We start from the raw sequence: 19641 nt of genomic DNA, 5'->3' as shown, positions 1-19641 counted from the left end.
AGCCCCTGGGAGGCAAAATGCAATGCCTGGGAAGAGCAGAATTGCACTATAAGCTTCCTCAAATAAGTGTAATGCAAATCATGCAAAGGCAAACATACCAACACTGTGATTTTAAACATGATATAATAATGAATTGAGAGACAGTGCAAGCTAATGGAACAAGACATGCCAATAAGGAACCTGGCTGTAGAATACTGCACATGCTCAAACAGTAATCCCAGCATCAGGAAGTCGAAGGACATTACACTCGGTCAAGGAGGGGTCAGACAGGGCATGAGCAACTACAGAGGCATCCTCCTAAGGAATAAAATGTTCAATTGTGGACATCTCTGAAAATGAAAACAAGACAACGTAACCAATGATGACAACTGGCTCATAAATGTCAGCCAGCTTCCAGGATCAAACCTAGGATTTGCATCTTACTTACAAACTCAAGTCTGCTGCCACCATAAAGGATGACTGATTGAAGTGACAGATGATGAACTACCATGTTCTCAGTTTTGGAACTGTTGCCTTTCATCCACTTAATCAGTAGTCAGTGGTGAATGACTTCAAAGTAATTTTCAAGGGAATGCATACTCAATATTTTGTCCTGAGGGCAGGAGAGGTAGAGCTGGGTGCCATCATTGCAGTGGTGGTATGCTAAACCACTTCCCCTAAGGAGGTCACCTAAGGGAAACATGATCACCATGAGAAGCAAGGAAACAAAGCTGAAGCTTGTGGAACTCTGTATTCCAGAGGGTATGGTTTAGAAGACTTATGCACAAGACCACCTTCTGTGTACAGCCAGAGAGGTAGATGACAAACCATTCAAGAATTGTAGACTACATACCAAACCAGGGTAGAACCTTAAGTGCTTAATCAAGATGCCATGATCAGTGTTCTCAAATGCAGAAGACATATCCAGCAGGACCAGAACAGAACAGAATAAAAATCCTGGTCTCTAGCCATCAGGAGATCATTCAACACTCAGATAAGAGTAGTCTCATTGCTATAACAAGAGTAAAATCCAGATTGATAAAGGTCTATAATCCCACTCAGTTTTGCATAGGGGTCAAGCATGCATGGACCACCACTTTCTTGATAACCTTACCCAAGAAAGGAAGGGTCAAGACTGCATAGAAATAATCAATGAACTTAGGGTCCAAAGATGGGTTCTCAAAGTTTAGGATTTTAGGGTCCAAGGATGGGCTCTAGAAGTTTAGGACCTTTGGGTCCAAGGATGGGTTCTCAAAGTTTAGGACCTTAGGGTCCAAGAACTGGTTCTCGAAGTTTAGGACCTTAGGGTCCAAGGATGGGTTATCGATTTTTAGGACCTTGGGATCCAAGGATGGGTTTTCAACGTTTAGGATGACTAAGAGTCTCTCTCAGAGCAGCTGAAAAAAGCTCAGCCCTCAACTTACAGGGATTCATCGATACTACTTTATTATAATGATTCTGTCCAGTCTGCACTGAGTGCCTGCATAGACATGTAACACTTATAAAGTTCTGGTTTGGATTTATCTTGCCATTCATGACTTATGTTTCCTTATCTTAAGGACAATTTAGCCTAGTACTGGCCTGCTCATGCCCTACAGTCTTCTCCTCTGGATCTATTGAATGGTCCATAGGTACACCAAGAGTCTTCTAGTAAACACTCATATGGAACCTCTCACCAAGCTAGTCAAATATACCCCCACCCCAATGTTTAACAGAATTAAATGAATCCTTAAATCCTACCTGTTTTGTTCTTGCTTATAGGTTCACAGGTAGGTACTAGGCTATTGGCCCTAGCACCTATATAAGCCTAGCCAAATGGTACCCTGGCTTTTGCCACCCAAGAAAATTATTTTCCTGTGTCCCTGTCAAGCAGAGCCACAGAAGTGATCTCCTATGTGATTTTCCTATCTCCCATCCAATCATCAAGATTTTTCTTGAAGAGTGCTGTTTGATACAGATAGGTAGTTTGTTCCACAGTATGGGAAGTCTCTGGGACAGGAATTTATCCCTCCAGCATGTTCTGTTTATTGTGGTGACAAGGTTTAGGTCCCTAGAGCGTGTAGCTCAGAGGGATTTGGATTTCTTTTAAGTGGAGCATGTCCAACAGCTCTGGGTTTGACATAGCTTTGTATTTTAGGCAGAGATTTCTTCTGAGTAGGCGATATTCGACAGAGTAAAGCTGGAGTTTTTTGAGACTGTCTGCGTAGGGCATCTGTTTGAGGCCAGTAATCCTCTTTGTGAGGTACTTCTATGGCCTTTCCAGCTGTTGCAGATGTCCTGTGAGGTACATTCCAAAAGGGACGTTGCACTCTATAATGGGTCTAATGAGTGATGAGTAGAGGGGAACAATTACCTCTTTTTTTTCCTGGATGAGAAACCTTTTGTGATGAGGTGTGCCATGTGGAAGGATTTCCTGACTACTGTGGCGATGTGATTATAAAAGGAGAGACTACTGTCCACCTGTGTCCCAAGGTCTCTTATCACACTTTTGGTGTTAAGTAGACTACCGCCTATGTGGTAGTTCATGGGTACAGAGTTTTTACCAAAAGGGATGGCAATGCACTTTTTGGCATTGAACTTGAGGCCATGGCTTTGACACCAAGCATCTGTCTCAGTGAGGCCCTTTTGTAGGATGTCCACATCATTAGGAGTTTTGATTATGGCTCCTAGTTTGCAGTCATCTGCGAACTTTGTTAGCCAAAGACCTTCTGTGTTAGCCTGTACTTCAGAGAAGTAGATACCAAACAGGAGAGGACCTAGGACTGAACCCTGTGGTACTCCACTTGTCACTGGTCTGAAGTTGGATTTAGAGTCTGCTACTTTCACAGTGTGGGTTCTGTCAGTGAGCCAGTTGGCAACCCTTCTTGTGACATAGGGATTTATACCTAGTTTAGTGAGTTCATCTATAATTCCAGAGTGGGGGATGGTGTTGAAAGCCTTGGCGAGATCTAGATAGGCTGTGTGAACCACCTTGCCCTCATCTACTGCTTTGGTGACTGCTTCAAAGAAGTCTATCAGGTTTAGGAGACATGATCTGCCTATTACAAACCCGAAATGAATGAGTTTGTGTTTCTCAGTCTTGTTTTTATTTTTGCCATTTATTTAGTATTTTTTTTAATTTTGTATTTTTTTTTTATTATTTACTTACTTTGCTGTATTTGTGTTTTGAATTTAAGAAGGAGGACTCCAATATCTGAATAATTACTGACAAGACTATCCTTTTCCTGTTATTTATTCATAACTGCTTTTGGGACTTTTCTAAAGACAAAGATTAATTTACATCTCACTGATACTAATGTTCAGGACTAGAATATAAATACTTTATTTAAATTTGTTGATTTAATTTTGACCTTCTTTAGCAGTGACAATGTCTCAGAGGAGCAGAAGATGTCAAGAACACAACTGGGTATTAAAAGAAATCAAACATCTATGATACTGATTTTCTGTTACAGCAAAGAACACTGATTGTGATAAATAGTTAAACCTAAGTTGTGAATCAGACTGTAGTGTGGTGATCTTACAAAGCTTGGCATTCCCCACAATTCTGTCCTTGGCCCCCCATTTTCCTCTGTTTTCTAAGGAATACATTAATTTGTAAGTTCTAAGTTAGTTTAGTGCACAGGTGTTGAACATCTTTCTATTAACTTAGTCAGCTTTCCTTGTACAATACAAACTGTAATTGTTTTGTAACAATGTTCAAACATGGTTAATCTCTGAAGGTTTACACCCCAACACAAATAAAACGAAATGTTTTCTGTTGCACATTTGTCAGCATAAACCTACTTGCACAAATGAGACCTTCTTAAGGATTCTGCTTTTGAAGATGTTACATGCAGTAAAAGCCTAGGCTTTATAACAGATAATCAGCCAAGAATGTACTTTTCTGTATGCAATTTACCTGCAAGCTGGCTGACAGTCATGCCTTCCTCTATTGGTAATGAGCCCACTCATTCCCCCATAAGTATAGAGCATGGAGCTGAGGTACCATCATTTAGGCAGCAGTGAAAGCAGTTTATGGCTTCACTGGCACTTGGCAATGAGGATGCTTCTACTGAAGCCCTAACCTGTTCCTGTTAGCTGACATCAATATTTGCTTGCTGCAGGATTTCATGCACCCACCCCTACACATATGTGCTTCCTCCCACACTATCATAATTGGGTTGGGGTGGATATGACCATGCCCTCAATCCTTTCCATTTTCACTGCCACTCGAGCCTCCACTTGCATTGTGGCAGTCAGCAGAATGAAAACACATCTTCTTCACTTGAGGATATCTTAATTCTAATTTAATATTTGTATCTTTATCTAAAAATCTATTTGTAATGCATGCTTTTATTGGCAAAACTATGGAACAGGCTTCTACTTCCTCTTACGCAGACCCATAAGAAAATAGCATTGAAATATGAACTAAAAAATACATTGTTGAACATTGGTCTTGTAAACGCGGAATTTCTTGACTGCATGTGTAACACTACTATATACTGGGAAAGAGTCTATATCATAAGACTGAACAGGTGTTTAATCGAACACCGTTTTGGTGACACATAAAGAACGAATGCACTAAAGCACAAATGCTCAAAACAGCGATTTATTTCTCTGGGAAAGAAAAAGGTAGCACAAACACGCAAACACACACACACTTTCAAACATAAAAACATGGGGGGCTTCACCCCCCAACACCCCCCAACATGGGGGCTGTGCCCCCCACACCCCAATAACTGAATATAACAACTCCAAAATTGTACTACAGTGGGGAAACGGGCAAACATATGGGGATGACCAAGCGATTTCTTTCCCAGGGAAAGAAATCGCTGTTTTGAGTGTTCACGCTTTAGTGTGTTCACTCTTTATGTGTCGCCGAAGAGGTGTTCGATTAAACGCCTCTTCAGTCTTCTAATATACATCCACTGGGAAATCACCTCTGATTTATTATTTCTGCATGAAATATATATATATATATATATATATATATATATATATATATATATATATATATAGGTTTACTATCAGAATGTGGAAATCACTTTGGTCATTTATGCTTACATCAAATGTATGGTTTCAAAGTGTATTAAAAACAAAAGTAAACTTACCGAATCTAGAATCCCAATAGTCAAACTGAAAATGCATTTCAATGGTCACATATTTAAAACAGTAAATATAGAGCTCTCGGTATTAACATGGTTCAATATTGGGGAGTAAAATCATTTTGAAATTTGACATTATATTTCCACAATAAGAATAAATGACCAAAGTGATTTCCACATTCTGACAGTAGACTATATGTAGTTAGAATCTCATACAGTTCTTAGTACATTGTGTTTTTAAATGTCTAATGAACTGTAGGTAGTTGTAAGTTTATTGAATCACTGTGTATTATGGTTTCTTTATGTTTTAATGCACCTTTCTTCCAGAAACTATTTCTGTAGAATATTTACAAATATTTAAATGGTCATTTAGTATTTACATTTATGGCTGAAAAGCTTAACTGTCTTTAGCATGGTCTATCATTTCTATATTTCTATTAAATACAAATGTTTTGTGTGCTAGTTTCATGTCCTTACTGTTTTTTGACTTTTTACTCAGAGACTCCTCGGAAAACAGACTCTGCTTAACTGAAATTTTTTGGTCAACAAGTGTAAACAACAAACACAAAGAATATGGTAATATCTCTTGCTGGGTTGAACAATGTTTGCCAAATTGCTTATAGTAATATTTTTGCTTTGTATTACAAATGTTCTAGGTCCCTTTGAAATGTCTTAATTTCTTTAACTTAGGATCTAGTGGACCAAATGTTTGTGGATGGCCAGTTCACCATGTATCATTTGGAATGCCATGACTGCACCTTATTCCCTAAGAGGTTTTAAGATCCTCACTCCCTTCATATCTATTGTTGAGACAAGAATTTGCCAACTTTTACGAAGAGTATTTGCTTTTTGCCTGAACGTATTTGCCCATTGTTTAAATTTTTATTGTGAATTATACCTAAACACTATCTTAGTTCTCGCTTACAGGAAATCATGAAGCATTTCTGTCAGTTGACAAGATACATAAAGGTAACTAGCAAATATGAAAGTAGTACTATCCTTCTGTAGCATTTCATTTGCATATTGAATTCTATTGCTATTATTTCTAAATTGATTTGGTAATTTAATAAGCAGTGTTTGTTTCTTACAATCTTCGATCTCGATAAGTATGGCTTAAGTGTTCATGTTATTAAAAACTGTTTAGAAATTATGAGGAGAGATCAATAAGAGTTTTACATAAGAATATATCATTTTTCTTTTTAAAAAATGTTGTTACTCCTTTCTCATCATAGATGAGCTTCTTTCAGAATTATCTCTGTTCTTTGCCCCCCAAAATACACTTTACTTTACAAGGAATCCTATTCTGTTCTATTTTGCTTTTACTTAAATATTAACTACATTTATCATCTGACTAATTGATTGTGCTGCATTTGCGTATTGAAATCTGCTATAGACTACAGAAAAAACCTACCTACAACATACTGTTAAACAGTATATCCTAACAATAGTATCATTAGAATTCTAGGACACATGACACGGAATTAAGAAGTAACTGGACAGCTGCCCAGCCTACAGTAAATACAAACACGTTTAAATACAGTCAATAACCATAGTTCTACTGAAGCATCTAAAATAAAAGCTATTTATTTTATAATCATAAATCCCACTTTACATAATGAGAGCATAATTACAGTAAAAAGAAATGCTAACAAAAATCAAATGATCTTTAAACAATCAGATCAGTACATAATCTTTGGAGCAGAAAATAGTCTCAAGACGTGTATTGGATGTCTGCAGTATAATACTGCAGAAAATTATTGATGGATTACAAGAAACTTATACCACCTATAACTGGGTCTATGTCAGTTCTTTGAACGCTTAAAATTTCGAACGTTACATGGCTGAGACCAAACGTTAGAAATTTCAAGTGTTTGAAGATTGACTTTCAATGGCGCCGTACAGGGCAGATACGAAGAATTCCCCTTTTCTGCACTGAAGTGCTGTCTCGGAGTTGGTATATTTAAGTAGGGGAGTGTGGGGGGCACAGCCCCCCATGTGAGGGGTGCAGGGGGGCACCCCTCACTGTTAAGGTGTGATTTTCTTGTTTCATTTTTTTTTTATTTAATATTCGAACATCCGAATGTCGAACATTTGGTCTCGACCATGTAACGTTCGACATTTTGGATGTTCGAATATTTAACACAGATCCCTATAATTTTATATTTATTTCATTATTTTGGCACTGCAGTGGTGTGACCACCAGTGATTTCTTGTAAACCCTTTCCCTCATGCCCAGGTATCTGGCTTGTTCTACAGGACAAATGCTGCTCCAGGTAAGGGGAGTACCAAAGGAATGAGATACCACTTTTGAAATTACCATTGTGGAAGATGGTCATCCTCTAGTACAGCATTACTCTCAGTGTTTCACTAAGATTTTTGTGGATACTGCCTAACCCTCACCATTTTGCCAGCAGGCACATAGAACTTGCAATATCAAGCCTATAATTGAGGTTGGGCACTACTTCCCACTCTTACCCCCAGTTAGACTACATCAGCCACATCCGTATTAGTTGAGATTACCTATTGTCAATTCACAATGCGGATCTTAAGTAGTAGGACGTATCCATTCCCTCCCCCAAGGATGGATGAGATGACATTTAGTTGCTCACTGATGTGCTTCCTTGGTCAGCTTCTCCAGCTCCTGGGATCACTAATTTAACTCAGATCACAAGGGGAAAGACTCAAGGTTTTATTTTTCGGCTCCATGAAGTCACTAAAAGTTACCTGTAGTTTTTGGTATCCATGTCAAAATATTTTATATAATACATCTCTATCCATAAATATTTACTCAGAAATGTCTAGTTTCATTAAAATTGTTTTGGTATGGCTTTAGTTAGTCAATGCCATAGATGCATTGGTGATGACAATGCCCCCTGGTTAGAATATGTTGGACTCAAGACTTGATGTTTTATCATATATAACTATTCAAACATTAAGCCTACACCTACAACAAAGGAATAGCTTTCTGCTGATTTAGCTGCATGTTTTATACTGGATGAAAGATGAAATACACTGGTGTGCTCAAAAAGAAATGCTGTTGTGGTGTGTATTTCCAAGTAGGTGAATGCACCTCCTTTGTCAGCTATAATCAAAATTCAAGGTGCCTTAATTAGTTTAAGTGATTTGAAATAATTGTGAAAGAACAAGTTATGTAATTCCTAAAGAAGCGTAGTATCCTGTTTGAGTCAAAACATGATTTTTGGGCATAATATCTTATTCAAACTGGCATTTTGACTATTTTGGCACAATAATTCACAACATGTGCAGCAACTATTTTCTAAGTGCTATCTTTGCAAGAGGTAGCCAATGTATTTTAATTATGAGTTCTTAATTCAAAAGTTAAGATTACTGGATTTGGAAATAAAGTATGCTAGCAGTTTTGCATTGCAGTTAAGTAATACTCAAAGGTTGCATCTTATCACATCATAGTTTTCTCTGAAATATCACAAGGATGTGTTCTTGGTCTTCCTGTATTTGTTATGTTCATCAGTTATCTTGGCTAGGTCATTTATGTTAGTCCTTTATGCTGGCAGTCTGGTCTTTATGACTTATCTTCCTAGACTGAAGCATTCATTAAGATAATTTGTGAATGCAGAAAGGTTGGCTAATGTGTATAAAGGCAACATACACTGTAGCAAAATATTTATAGTGTTGGAAGATAAGGTGGAAGTCAAAGAAGTCTGTAGATGGATAGTATGTTCTCAGTTACAGAACACAGAAATGAAGGGTGCTAGCACAGTATACTTGGGAATGATTCACAAATTATGTAGTGGGATAGTACAAAATGGGATAATAATCCCAGATGTAAACATTGCCCAAAAACAGTATGGAGAATTTAGACATGAAATTTGGCATTAAAGAGATAAATACGAATGTATGGAGAGATGCTTTGCTGGAAACAAAAGTGTGGATATGTTATAAAATGAGTTAGAAGAAAAAAAATATAGGGTTCTCATCTGAATCATTTGAAATGGGAACTTTATATATTATTCGACTCATACTTTCATGTCAATGTGGCTAAATATAAAGAAAGATCAGATAATGCCCATCAAAGCATAGTTTGCTAGCTTTCAATAACGTGCATAAAATAGCAATAAGATGAATGAAAATAAATGAACTGTGTTTGGGATATAGACACGCATGCGTGTGTACACACACACACACACACACACACACACACACACACACACACACACACACACACACACACACACACATGCACACACACACACAAACACACACACACACACACACACACACACACACACACACACACACGCAGGAACGCACACAAACACACACACACACACACATTGGAATAGAAAGCACTCAGTTAAGATATGAACATGTGCATTTAAATATATATATCAATCTAGAACCACTTTAACTTTTTATCAAGAGCACATCCCCAACCCAAAGATCCAGATAATTTTGGACAACTTTTAGAACTAATATAAGAACATTTTGTGACAAATAGGAAAACAATAAAACATGGAAGAAAAATGATGATATGATCATATTTTCAAATGAAAATGTGACATGAAGATGAATAAAAGAATAAAGACATGAACACTTACTGACGAATTGCTGTTAGAGAGGCTGAACAGCATTGTTAGAGCTATGGGGGAATGTTTTAGAGGTGAAAATTAAAAAGGCCAGCAAACAGTGTAGTATTACCTGAAAAGGAATGGTAGATTATAGGACCAATTTGGGGACTGCTCATTTTAAACTACCAGACAAAGGACAAATGAACTATAAATATTTTAAGCAAAGATTGTGTACTAATCAAAAGTATGGGAACAAGAAGAACCATGGCAACATTCATTCACAGAATATAAACAAAGTTATAGGTTTACAGAAATAGTACAGGCAAGCTTAAAAATGCCTGAATTAGAAAATGTGAACAGCCTTACTGTATCGTATGGATATTTTAGAAAAGACAATAGATTAAAGAAACATAGGATAAAGAAGTAGGAATTTTGGATAGAAATGTGTGGGGAATTTCTATATAATAACACTGGTTCAAACAAAAAGGTATACTAAATTTACAGAATACTACACAAAATAAAGATATTAGGTTTTGCTGATGCATGCTTTTCTTTTTAAATAACTGTTTCAAGATGCATGTATAAAGTTCTTAATAAAGCCTCTGCTGTTTTGATTTGACATGTCATCTGAAGGGATATGACATGTTATCTGAAGGGCACCACCTCTGGAATACACCTGCCTCAGTGATGCACTGCAGAGTCTGTACTGGAACATGAATTTAAGCAACTGGTTTTGGGGTAGAACCATTAGCTTTAGGACCTTCCCAACATCATAGTTAAGTCAGCAAATGCGCATAAACTGTTAAGCTACCGACACTAAATTTGGATTATGTTATATACATTTACTTTTGCCCTGTGCCTATATTGTGGTTGAAAAAGTCCACTTACCTGTTACTGAAAAAACACAAAATAAACTGTTTATGTAATGAACTTGATACATCATTTGAGCTGTGGTTGGGACTATGTGCCACCTTTGTTCTTTTTCTGACATAGCTTTGAAAGAGTACTAGATCTGCTGTAATGCACAGTTTTCAAAACAATCAGCAATATCCTTTCAACTGTTATAAGTACATAGAGACATAAATGCACGTGAGCGCATGTGCGCGCACACACACACACACACACACACACACACACACACACACACACATGCATGCTTCAGCTTGTGCAATCACACACACATGCACGTTTGTACATACTGCAACAATAACTGAGGCATTGTCTATGGTGTGGTAGTCATGTGATGTTACTGAAAATGCACTGTAGAGAGGGACTTCTTCTTTGCAGCTGTTAAGTTTTTACAGGGACCTTTTAAGCAAGCAATAATGCCCCACAGGGTGTGCGTTACTGTGTAAATAACACCCTCCCAGTGGTGTTATGAGGCCTGATGTCACAGGCAAAAGGCCTCTACACCCCTGGAAGGGTATTGATTACACAGTAACAAAACTCACTGGAAGGCATTATTGTACTTAGATAATGGGCTGCCTGTAAAATTGCGGTGTTTCACTTACTTATTTTTTTATATCTTTTTTATGTAAAATAGTTCCTCCGCCTTATGTTCAAGCTTGCTGTAGTGTATGTAAATGGTGCTGGATGAAGTACTGTACATCAAAAATATAACATTTAAAAATATCCAGATATTTACTTCACTTTTTGGTCCCTTACTTCTAAAATTTGTGGTTTGTTGCCAGTCTTTGGGGATTGAAGTCATTAAATAATGACATACATTTGATTTTCAGACTTTATTTCCTTAAGATAATGCATCCTAACACAAATCATATTATTCAAACAACTAAGTTTACAAGAGCAATATTTATAATCTGTTCCTATTTTTGAGCCTTTATTCTTGTTTTATTTTAGGCTTTATCCAGATTTCATGAGGTAAGAGGTCAAGAGGTATGCAAACATCTCTTAACTGCTGCTGTCACTACTCAGTCGATCTCACTCTTTGTCTCTCATATTTCATACACACTCAAACACTCTTCTGATTTCATGCATGCAAGCACGCCTACATTCATACACGCAGACACAAACATAAACACATACACACACATGTATACACACTTTTCTTTATTTTTTATGTTTCTTTTAATTTTACACTCACTAAACAGCAAAAGCACTGCCTTGGGAGTATAAAATAATGGCTTGATCAACCTTACTCTCGCTTTCATCATGCATACACTCACACAGACATAAACACGCAAACATCTATTTTTTTGTAATTTTACATTCATTAACCAGCAAAAGTGCTGCTTAGCAAGTATAAAATAATAGTGGTCATCATCTCCGTTACTGTCTGAGCTCCGCAGCACCTTAATATGCTGCTTAGAAGCGGTGCACTCATTTTTCAGTGGGCATTACTTGTGCACTAACACCCTTCTGGAGAATGTTCATTCTTCAATCAGAGTGGTGATGTATGGTTGCCCATTCTCTAAGTGTATTTAGCTTAGTGTAATACCTTGCATACCCATTGCAACTATATACATTGCATCAGGTGGTACTCTACCTTAGCTGAGCTAGTCATGTGACATCACTGCTATAAAAGTGTAATGAGAGTTTCTGCTCTGCCTTTGATATATTTTCACAAGGACTCTGAGAATGGTGTATTAAATACACAGCTGTATAAAATGTATAATCCTGCCAGTAATATACGTGTACATATGTGCACGCATGCAAATATACATATTTGTATTGTCTTTTGTACTTTTCTACATCTTTACACAGCCCCAGTTGGAATGCATTATAACAGGTGAGAGTACAGATCCCATATGCTTAGCCCAAAGGAGCATTTTCCTTACATTTGCTTAAAGGCAGCAGAGACAATAACTCTATTATTGTCTGCCTTTGTAACTGATTTAATATTCTACCTGCCCTCCATCATCACCTTTTTTGTTACCCTTTTTCCACATGTGGCATGCCCTCTTGAATGCCTTTGTAGACACTTTCTCAACCAACCATTCTGGTAGTCCATTCCATGAGTGCAATTCCCTATGAGATCCAGACAGTAGTTAGTTCCCTATGATATGCTATCTGTGTCTCCATCTGCCCTTCCTGTTCAGCGTGACCCCATTTACATTTCTCAGGCATGATCTTCTCTGCCAATATCATGTCCTCTCTAGCTCTTCTGGTCTCACTTGAGAAGGGCTGTAGCTCCTCTAGCCTCTGGTCATATTTTTTTCCTTGTATCCAAAGGATCTCTCTGGTAGTGTACATCTGAATTCTTTCCAGCACTCTGTTGACCTTTTTTATATGGCCTCTCAGACTGCATGCAGTACTCAAGGTCCTTTATAGTGGAAGCTTTATCTCTTTTTTGTCTGGAATCTGTCCCCCAGATGATACACCCTAGCATTCTGTCTGTTTCTGTTGATGCCCTCTCACTGTGCTCCAATTAGTCCAGTCCAGGGGTGATCAACACCTCCACCCTTTTTCCCTGCTCTGTTCAAATCAATTCTACTTTTCCCAAATTATAGTTCAAAACTAAGAGTCACTCTGTAACTCCAAAACTGAAGACCCTGACAACAGAAGGCGAATACACTTGTACCGATACTTTATGTTCTAATGATCACTTCCCAATAATTACCTGCCACAGTGCATAAATCACTGAATGGTATGACAAGGTGCCACCACACTCAATTCAATGGTACCCCAAAAACCACATATCTCGCTATAATCACTAAAGTTGGAACAAAGGAAGTGTACACCTGTAACAATACTTCGTAGTCTCAATGCACACTTCACATAATTGTCAAACACTGTACTTGAATTACCAGAAAATTCAGCTTAATTCCAAAGTACTTCTAGCACTGGTCATCCAAAAACCAAGATTCATCTCACCACATAAACACACTTATGATGATGGAGACTCTCAGAATAAAAAGCGATCCACAATCTGGTGTTGTCACTCCAACTTTAATCCATATATAGATAAAAATCACAGGCACATAAAAACTAAGCCCTTTCATCTCTTACATTCTGGGACTTCATCAGAGTTAGTAAAACAATGTGTCATTTCCTTTTATAACTTTTGACTCCTTCCCTTTGTTAATCCATCACACATTTAAAGGCATACCATCTATATAAAACACCAAAGTATATTTCCTTGAAAAAATAGGTGTTTAAAACTGAATTCCTATAGTACCACAACTAAAAATAAAAATCTAATCGAGCTAATACTGTAAAGATTTCATTTTTAAAACACATGCTGAGGACACAGAGTCATTTAATCCATAGGGGCCAGTTGCATCAGTGTTTAACTGCTACTGCAGTTCTTTTAACTCTAATCTGATTTTCCATGGTCCCATCTTGCCATCTACTTCAATAGCATCTATAACAAAGAGACCAAGTGCATGATCCCTGTATTCCTGTATATGTTTCCATAATGCATTCTTTTCTTCTTTCACCCCAATATCAGGAAGATGTTCATAATGTTTTCCTTTACCGCTCTCTCAGTTTTACCTATGTAGTAACAAGGGCAATTCCTGCTCTGAGCTATGTAAACCACTCTTTGGGTGAAACAATTAGAAAATCTTGGAGCTTAGTGGTATAGAGCAGAAGAAATTGGGAAATGCCCCTTGTGTTACTTATAAAAAAGATTGGTGTGTGAACAACTATATTGAAATGATTGGGAATAGACCCAACAGAGGCCATAACAAATGGGAACATATAAGTGTGGTAGATGTAAACCCTGTCCCCACATAGCGGAGGGTAAGTTTCTGAGTTGTGGGTATAGGAAGAGTTAATTGCCCCAAGTTTTGTATTTTTGTACCCAAAGAGTGGATTACATAGCTCAGTACAGGCTCCATCAAAGAAGATTATATAGTTTGATATCGTAATCTTTAAACTTATATCCTGAAGTTCTTTGCTTTGTCAGTATATGCACATCAGCCTGGCTTGATGGTTTTTGGAATATCTTTGAACTGTTCTTTGCAGATATTCTGTCATTGCTTCTGCATTTATTAACAGTAATGATTTATTATTACTTGTACCAGCTTTATTCTGTATTCACTAGTGCTGCTGTTCATGTTTCCTTCTTGTAGTACATTACACTTTATAAATAAAAGTACAGCAGTCCAATATGTCTTAACAGTGAACTGATTATATAATGTCATTATTGCAGTGGTAGAGTTATTTGTCTCACTATAAGCTAACAAGAGGGTCAGTGCTCAGTACCTCCGAGATTGCACTTCACAGAAGAAAATGGCAGACATACCATTACATGCTTCATGACTGCCTGTTGTAACCTTAGTCATATTCCCTTTTAATGTACTATACTACAACATAACTCATCTTAGTGTAGTGAAGTGCGATCTCGGAGTTGATATATTTAAGTAGCAGGGGTTGTGGGAGGCTTGCTCCCCACATGGTGGGTGCAGGGTGCCTTGCCCCCCTGCTTATAGTTGGATTAGACTAATATGGTTTGTCTTTTCTTTGTTTCTGCATGTATTTCTGCTGCAATATAGTCACTGTAGGTGTCCTGTATATTTTTCGATATTATAAAATATGGTATTATGAGTTTTCAGTATTTTGAGCTTTCAAGATTTTGAGATCAGTATTTTGAGATTAGGGATTTTGAGCTTTTGAGATTTTGAAGTGAATATATATATATATATATATATATATATATATATATATATATATCAGGAAGTGGAAAGGGACAGAGAAAACTAGTGATAACGGTAGGAATACACAATATTATCCTGAATATACATTCATATAGACCTAATTAACACAACAAGACAAGAAGGTATACTACTAAGAAAAGGTAGTTTGTTTTTTGCTGATATGTTTCTTCACAGCCACACACACACACACACACACACACACACACACACACACACACACACACACACACACACACACACACACACACACACACTCTTATCTCTGCCTTGGTTTTCTTCTCCCAGTAAGTATATATATATATATATATATATATATATATATATATGTGTATGCATGTGTATATTTTGTCTTGTCTGTAATCATAGCAGTGATTTAACTAATGAAATTTCCAACATAGTTGGAGGCCCACTGCACGCCTACACACTGCAAATCATTTTGCCTTTGCCCATAATATGTCTTACATACAATCACCTTATTGTTTCTGGCTTTCTCACTGGTTTTGTACTGCTTGAGAATCTCAGGCAGTGTAAATAAGGATGACACCATCATGGCAAGTGCATTGTCTTGGATCTGTTCTTGCAGGGTGTTCACCAAGACACATAACCTAACCAAAACGTGTGCCTATACTGTGATTCACAGGAGAAGGTATAGCTTTACTTCTGCATTTCCTCTCTTTGAAGCCTTTTTTCTTTTTTAATTATAATCACACTTACTAATCTTCCCACAATGATCTCTTAATATATTTTTGCGGTGTTTTTATAGTTCATGATAATTCTCATTCGTGAATGACCATTTTCCTTCAGTGTACTTCCTACTTACATGGACCAGTCTAGGCATCTTCACAGCTCTCCCCCACGTCACTGTCTTTTTTACAGTTCTACTACAAAAGAAGTTAATCCTGCTGAAGGAACCATGTGCTACCGATAGTTTGATAACTGCTACAGCCATGTAGCAGCTACAATTCCAGTGACAAATTCCCTAAGACCGCTCTTCACATGATGACCCACAAATGCTCATTGGTGTTTCCCTCAGATTTTGAGCCTGTTCCTCATCACTGATGGATAGTTCCATTGACAAAACTTGCACAGCTCTCTCTCAAGAATATGAAGCCTTGGTCTAGATGTCTATGGAGGTCTCTTTTCCAGTCCTTTTTGTACTCTTGTCTGACCCTAAAGACATTATTTTTATTAGTTCTGCCAAAGTCGTTTGACTGGCACTTGTCAGATATATGGTTTCCAAGTATTATGCTCTGCTGTCTCTATCCTGCTAAGTTAAATGTATTACAGTTCAGAAGCATTTGCAATCTGAAACCACAATTAATAAAATATGTATATATATATATATATATATATATATATATATATATATATATATATAAATATATTGCTGCTATGAATGACCTTTTATGCTCTAGGAGACATCATTTCTTCTTATGCTTGTGAAAGCTATTGAATTGTTAATATCTGTGTTTCTGCTGTAAGCAATAAATGGACTTTAGTAGTTCTGCTCATCACATCTTTGCAGGCTGTGGACTTTTCATTCATAGATTTCATTAAAAATTCAAGATACTTTATTTTTATCACACGAATTTTCATATTATTAATGGGAAGGCATTATCTCTAGTGCTATAGGCTAAAGCAACAAACATGCTCCTTGTTGTCCAATATACTTTGGCCTTTTCTGGCATGGATGCGTCCAGGCACATTTACTGAAGTTATTTAAGTACGGTTTTAGACTTAAGTACCTCAAACTGTCCAAACTGTGCAAACAATGAAATCACAAACTGTAATATTATAATAAGCATAGGCATTTTAATGTAAGTTTTCATTTAAAATAGAGATGTATGCCTGGCCTGTATGTGAAATGCATAATTTGTCATTTTAGATATATTCATTTCAAATTGGAACTACAGCTAGAAATTATATATGTCTTTGTCAGCTGTAGGTGAAACTGGGCAGTTAGAAATATTCTGTATATTTTAGTCAGGACTCGCAAAAGGTTAGGCAACAGATTAATATTTTGCCTGCATCTCTCATTTCTGATCCCTTATGGAAGGAAACGGCGATGAGTGAGATTAACTGGCACATCACAAGTTTTTTAAATGCAAATACTGAAACACATTTGTATCAGGTAAATCCTTGCTATGTTAGAGAGGTACATTTCCAAAAGTCTGCTCTACTCATCTATTTCTAGAATACAGAACAGGCAATATATTTATACTTATTTTCTGCATTTCTTTACAGACTGGCAGACTCACTAATGTGCTATAGCAATAATTAGGACAACATGCATATATTATGAACTTGGAGCTGAGCAAACTATAGCTGTACAAGAAATTTTCTTTCTTGCTGTATTCATAATATAGAGTATATCACGCTGTTCCATCTATTTCCATAACACATACTTTACCAGGCTTGCTACATTTGCATTTTTCCTTAGAGATGTGGTATGTACACTGTTAACAAGTATTAAGTGCTATAGTATGGGAGTTACTGCTGAATGGCTCAGCTACTGAAAACTGGGGATATTAACAAGAAAGGATCTCATTTGACTATGCAAGGTTGTTTCATTAGATGGCCCCTGGTTCTTTTGGTTTGCATACATAATTCTGCTATACTAGGCGACATGTCCCAGATGATGCTCTGAGACTCATCCTGAAGACCTACTCCCAGTAGTGTACCTTTATAACACAGGCCAGGTGCGTTTTGCTCATCTCATTTCCCTCCTGATTTGGGAGGGTGTTGGAGGTGGGGTTCTCCTGTGTGTAAAGAGGTACTTGCAGCCAACTTCAGTTCTTTATTTTAAAATGACATAATGAGAATTGAATGTGGATAAGACTAGTTGCTGCTTTTTGCAATATGTTTCCAAACTGTATGGGTTAAGCTGTTGCTCATTATGTACAGAAGCCTTGAATAAAATGTTCTATAACCTGACTCAGATACCATGTTGTCTGTACAGGAATTTTGTTTTTCTTTTCTCATTTATGCCTAAAGCAGTAATGGCTAGGAATCATGTTGTACAGTGTGCCTTAACTTACTCGTTTAGGTGTCTGTTGCTATAAAAGGTTATATGCTCATAGGTTCATAGGAGGTTACTAGGTTAATGGCCCTAAGGCCCTTGCAAGCCTTGCCAAGTTCAACCCTTGTTCCCTTAAGGGTCTCGAGATATGGTCTATATTATAAGCAGATGTACATTGGCACCTACTGCCTCTATCCAAGAGGGATACAAGTGGCACCTTTGGGGTGAATTTGCAGTTTCCATCCAATCTTCCAAGTTACGCTTAAAGAGGGTTAATGAGAGGCTTTGTTTAACCTGTATTGGACGTTTATTCCAGAGGAGAGGCAACCTCTGGGAGACACATCTGCCTCCCTAGAAAGTCCTGATTATATCACCTGCTAGGTTAAAGCCCCTAGAGTGAGTGAATCATGTACCATTTGACTTACAAATGTGCCACATTTCCATTAAGGCAGGATCAGAGGTTGCTCTGTAGGCAAGGTGCAGGTCACCTCTGACTAGTCTATATGCTACAGAGTATAGTGACAGTGATTTCAGTCTGTCCATGTAAGACTTGTGCTAAAGACCATGAGTTTTCTTTGTGAGGAACCTTTGAGGTGTCTACAGTTGCTGCAGGTACCTGTTTAAGTACATACCAAAGGGAGCATTGTACTCTGTTATTGGCCTGATGAGGGAAAATACAGGGGGTTATAACATCTTTTGTTCTGGAAGTGATGCCCTTGCTTATGAGATGAGCAATGTAGAAGGCTTTCCTTACCACCATGGAGACATGGTAATCAAAAGTAAAGTTGCTGTCACCCTGTGTGCCCAAATCTCTCACCACTGGTTTACATCTTAGGGTGTTGTTATTAATATGGTAATCTGCAGGGACATTGCCTTTGCTGAAGTGGCTGATAATGCATTTATTTTCATTGAGTTTAAAGCCAAGATTTTGGCACCAGTCATTGGTTTGTGTAAGTCCTTCTTGTAGAATGTTGACATTATTTGGGGAACCAATGACTGCTCCCAGCTTGTAGCCATCAGCAAACTTTATCAGCAACAGACCTTTTGTTTTTGCATTTCTGCTGAGAAGTGGATTCCAAACAATAGGGGCCCCCAGCACTGCTCCCTGTGGAACACCATTCATAATGGGTCTGCTGGTGGAGTCCCCTATTTTGACTGTATGTGTTCTGTTGGTGAGCCAGTTTGCAACCCCACCTGGCAGTATAGGGGTTGACCCCCAACCTGGGTGAGTTTTTCAATGATGCCTGAATGGGGAATTGTATCAAAGGCCTTGGCGAAGTCTAGGTAGGCCATATGCACAGATTTGCCTTCATCCAGGGCTTTGGTGACAGTCTCAAAGAAGTCCACCAGGGTCAATAGGCAGGACCTCCCTTTAACAAAACCAAACTGGG

This window comes from Protopterus annectens, chromosome 2.part0, assembly GCF_019279795.1.
Source record: "Protopterus annectens isolate FY-2018-M chromosome 2.part0, PAN1.0, whole genome shotgun sequence".
Classification (NCBI taxonomy): domain Eukaryota; kingdom Metazoa; phylum Chordata; order Ceratodontiformes; family Protopteridae; genus Protopterus; species Protopterus annectens.
The sequence above is the reverse complement of the archived record's forward strand: the minus strand, read 5'-3'. Positions refer to the sequence as shown.